This window comes from Castor canadensis, chromosome 1 (assembly GCF_047511655.1).
Source record: "Castor canadensis chromosome 1, mCasCan1.hap1v2, whole genome shotgun sequence".
Classification (NCBI taxonomy): domain Eukaryota; kingdom Metazoa; phylum Chordata; class Mammalia; order Rodentia; family Castoridae; genus Castor; species Castor canadensis.
In genome coordinates, this window is record NC_133386.1 from 153,231,196 (window position 1) to 153,236,390 (window position 5,195).

Below are 5,195 nucleotides of genomic sequence, written 5' to 3' on the forward strand. Positions count from 1 at the left end.
GCCTGCCTGTTCTCTCAGTGTACTGTGGCATGGAGAAGCCTTCCATGGGCTAAGGGTTCAGAGTGCCAAAGTTTCAACTCTCCCTGTTGTTTCACCTCTGCCAAGTGTGGCTCCAGTGTTTCAGCAAGGTCCCTGACTCACGGAGCTTACACTGTCTGCATCTGTGTCCCACTCACCATTTTATACTCTGTTTCTTAAACAAACTTTGCAGCTGTTCGTGGTAAATATTTAATAGCTGACAACTGTCTGGGAGGAAAAGACCTGATGTATGGCATTAGTCAATTTCCAATGTGTAAATACTCACAAGACTGATTTCAAGTTACCAATGAATGCAGAGTTGGGAAGAGATGCTAACAACTGGCTTCCATGAGATGGTATGAGCAAACTGTAGCATGCTAGTGAATGTCCAGAATTCTGAATGCCCAGAATTCTCTCTCTATCCCTTCTTCCCCCATCACTTTTTTCAACATCAAATCTCTAATTGAGAATTATTTAAGAGCACACCTTCCTTAATTCCTAACTAAATATATCTTTGTTACATATACTGCACAGTATGTTCCTCTCACTAGTCATACCTTATGTTAGTGCTTGATGTCAATCTTCCCTGTCTGTTTGATAGTACAGACCATGTCTTTCCTGTCCACTACTATCTTCATCACTTTGCAGTATTTGGTACATTGTAGATATTCAAGAAATCTTGCTTCCTTTCTCTCTTTGAGACCTTCATTTTGCAGAAGTAAGTGAAGAATAAGTAGTCTGTTGGGTGAAAGTGTGGCAAAGGACTTGAAAGATCTAATACATTGGTGTAGCCACTAATGGGACTGAGAATGAATGTGGGCTAGGGGAGTGTATTTGTTATTTTTCTTATCACTGTGACAGAATGCCTGACATAAACAACTTAAAGGACCAAAGACTTATTTTGGCTCACAGTTTTAGTGGTGTTAGCTTATCATTGGTGGAGAGGATGTGGTGGAGCAGAGCACTTCACATAATTGTAGCCAGGAAGCAAAGAAAAGGGATACAGGAAGAGTCCAGGGCAAGATGTAGCCCCCAAAGACATGCCCCCAGTGACCTACTTCCTTCAAGTAGGCTCCACTTCCTGCCTTTCACCTTCTCCCAATAATCCCACCACATTAAGAATTCATCTAGGATTAATCCACTCATTGGGTCAGAGTCCTCATGATCTAATTATTTCTGGAAAAGCCCTAAAGACAGACGCACAGGTGTGCTTTACTAATCCCTCAGGCGTCTCTCAATCCATTCAAGTGGATTGTGATGATTAACTATCACAGGGAGGATCAAAGGACTGCATGCTGACCCTTGATTCCAAACAGATGGTTAAAGTTACAAGTTCCAAATGGATACAAGGAGCAGGGAATGGTGAACAACTGAAACTTATGAATATGGGCAATTAGATTTACTATGGTTTGGAGATTATCATAGAGGAGTCAGGTAAAGGCAATGAATGATGCTGAATTATTTGGTCACTCTTGGGAGCCAGCTGAGCTTAGTACCACCCACACTGAAGCCATAACTGCCCTACAGACAGGCACAGAAATTCTTGGCAACTCCAGGTCTGGTGTGTGTGGCATTGCCTCCTGGTTCTCTAAGCTTCTGTGTAGTTGCGCTTGCATTGCCTGTGGTCCTGCCCTGGGATCAACCTTCAAGAGACTGAAGGATGAATACCCTTGGTGATCTGGTACTGACCTGGCCTTACTTCTTCTTTTTGAAACTTAGCCCTGACCCTTCATGTTCTGCTGTCTCTGGAAGTCCAGTCATTGTTAAGGAGGCAGCTAAAGTGGGTCTTTGGTGAGGTTCTGGGGTATCTCCTAGAAACTGTGTGGCATCCAATCACCCTCTCACAATCTGCTTTTCCATCTAGTTTTAAATCTTGTGCCATTCATCAGGTGGCTGTCAATAACTGCCTGTTTGGAGATAGAAGGACCAATAGTTCTCATCTGCAGAGGGAAGAAACTTAGCATGATTTAGATTCATTAGTTGATCAGCTCATTTAAACTCCATTACCTCTTACCTCTCCAGTTGGTTTGTTCACCTGACAGAATCTTGTGCATTTTAAAGATACTCAATATAATATCATTTTCCCAAGAAACTGTTTCTATTTGAATTTGGTTAGGTTGCAGCTTCTTATGCCTCCTCCAAGGACAGTATTTATCCTATTGGGTTATAATTGCTTCCTTCCTTCACACCACAAATACTTCTTAAGCATCAACTATTTCTGACACTATGACAAGTGTTATAATAGAGACCAAAATGGAAGTAGTCCCTGTGTGTGTACCTGAGAGTAGACATTAGTGAAATGATCATATTATTAAATTTGTAAACTGAATTGGTGAGCAAAAAGGAGAGTATGTCCACCCTTTGAAGTCAAATAAGAAAGAAATGTAACCTAGATGTAGGGGTGGTAGTCTTGGAAGGTCAAGAAAGAGATGCTTAGCTGAGGTCTGAAAGATGAGTATGAGTTAAATGGAAACAGCAGACATAAGAGGACTCCAGACCAGAGAACTATCATGTTGAAAGGCCCTGTGGCAGGAGGACACACAACAAGGTCAGTGTAACTAGAACTCAGAGTGGGAAGGGGAGTGTGGTGAGGAATCACATGCAGTTTTGTGGGCTATGCTAAAGGTTTTGTTTAAGATCTAGCACAATGTTGACTATGATTATGAAGGTTAAGAATCTACTCTGACAAGTTTCCTTGATCTACAGATGAGCCAAGCTCTCCAGGAAGTCCCTAAAGTATCCCTCTTTGTGGAAACAATTAATCTTATCATTGTTCTGGAAGTCTAAGCAGGAAAGATGAGGCCAGATTTATGGTGCTTGGCTCAGGGCCCTACCAGAGACAAGGACAAGACATTTGTTAGCTCTATCCATCACTCCAATGCAGCAACAGCTATGGGAATATCTAGAAAATTTCACTCCAAAGCAGAGATGACGGAAATAATTGAAGCATCATATCCCTGCAACCCCTCCAAGTACATTCTCTCTTTTTTTGAGGTAGGGTTTTACTATATAGCCCAGGCTGGCCCCAAACTCATGTTCCTCCTGCCTCAGTCTCTCAAATGCTGAGATTGTAGATGTGTGCCACCATATCTTGTTCTCCAGATGTATTCTTGAGAATGAAAGTCGAGGATGGATCCCTTGAATGCGATGGCTCTTAGAAAATCAAATCCAGGCTAGGGACTTCACAGCAGATATAAAAAGTTATTTGCTTTAAAGCCTATTAATACCTGGTCTTGCTTTTGAGGTCTATTTTCAGTCTCAGCCAATATTCTCTGGACAGACTTCCCATGAGTGACTTTCTTGAGAACCAAATGAAGTATTGAGTAGAATGAGTTTTGCTCACTGGTGGAGAGGTCCCCTCAGAACTAGAATGGTCTCAAAATAGAATGAGCCACGTAAGGAGACAGAGACCTCAAAATTTCAAAAATAAACTAGAAGACCATCTGTGAGTTGGCTTAAGGATTTCTTTGTACCACGAGTATCTTAGAAACAGAAAGAATGACAGGAAACAGTTACTGTAGGTTAAAAAAAAAGACATCAGAAATGGAAGGAGGGGGCTGGTAAAATGCACTCAATAGTAAGGAAAAACAGAAGGGCTTAATTTTGTTTGGAGTGGAAGCAACCTATGACATTACATTTAACCTCATCTGGGCTTGGGAACCAGAAGAAAGATCTGATAACGTACCCTTTCTGGTAATAATGCCTTCAGTTTGAACTCAGATCTGTACCTCCATTCAATCCCAATAGATTACTTCCCAGACTTGGGGTTGAACTAAAGCTATCATAGTTTGGATGGGTATTATTTATCTATTGCTATGTAGCAAATTATCTCAAAACTTACCAGATCATAACAGTAAACACTTATTGTCTCGCATAGTCTCTGAGCGTCAGGAGTCTGGGAGAGGCTCAATGGGGTGATTCTGGTGGAGGTCAAGCTCTTAGCTGGTGTTGCAATTGTCTCAAAGCTCAGCTGGGGCTGGAGAATACGCTTCTGAGTTTACACACAGTTATTATCAGGCTTATACTTCTTGCTGGCTATTGGCCAGAGACCTCCATTCTTTGATACATGGGCCTCTCCATTGCTTACTTGAGTGGTCTTATGACACAGCATCTGGCTTGGCAAAGAAGAAGTGATCCAGGAGGGAGAGAAATGTGAGCAAGTAAGTGCAACAGAGTCTCAGAAGGAAGCAGGATTGGTATGTAGAATAACAGAGATAATCTGCAACTCAATAATAAAAAGTCAGGCTTCCAATTAAAATGGGAAAATATTTAAACAAAAACTTCAACAAGAAGACATACATATGGCCAAAAAACACATAAAAAGACACTCAATCATTAGTAGCCATTAAGGAAATAATTATTAAAACTCCCAATGAGATACTTCTACCAAATCAAAAGAATAGCTAAAAATAAAAGAACTGAAAATGCCAAGCACTGGAAGGATATGTAGAGCAAATTGAATGATCATACTTGTCTGCTGGAAGTACAAAGTAGTGTAGCCATCTGGAATCAGTTTAGTTACATGCATAATAATGTACCACTTCTCGATATTCATCCAGGAGAAATGACTTCAACTGCTTGCAGAAAGACTAGTACATGAATATTTGTGAAAGAATCATTCAAAATAACCAAGTCCTAGAAACAGTTCAATTATCCATCCAACAAATTGTGGTATACAATGAGATGCTACTAAACTCCTTCCTCAAAAATTATTACTCAACTAATCCTCCTAATAACTATATAATGATACCTGCAATGATATAAATAAGTCTCATGAACATTATGCTGAGTGAAAGAAGCTAGACACGAGAGTATGTTCTATCTTTACTTATCTATCTGTCTATCTATTATCTAGTTTATCTAAAAATGAATCCACAGTGATAGAAATTAGATCAGTGATTTATTGGGGTGGGGATTTAGGATTCTTTGATTTCAAAATAGCATGAAAAATGTTCTGGAATGATGTAAATATTTCAATGCTTTCAATGTGATGACAGCTGTATGGGTTTCATGGTACACATTTATATATTAGGAAATTTGACTTTAAAAGTAAGAAAAAATATTTAATCTAAAAATTTTTAGAAATACAAAGGATAATTCACAGAAACAAAATAGCACTTGGAAACTTTATTCATCTCTGTTAGTTGTTCCAAGATTGTTTACTCAGCAAAAATAAT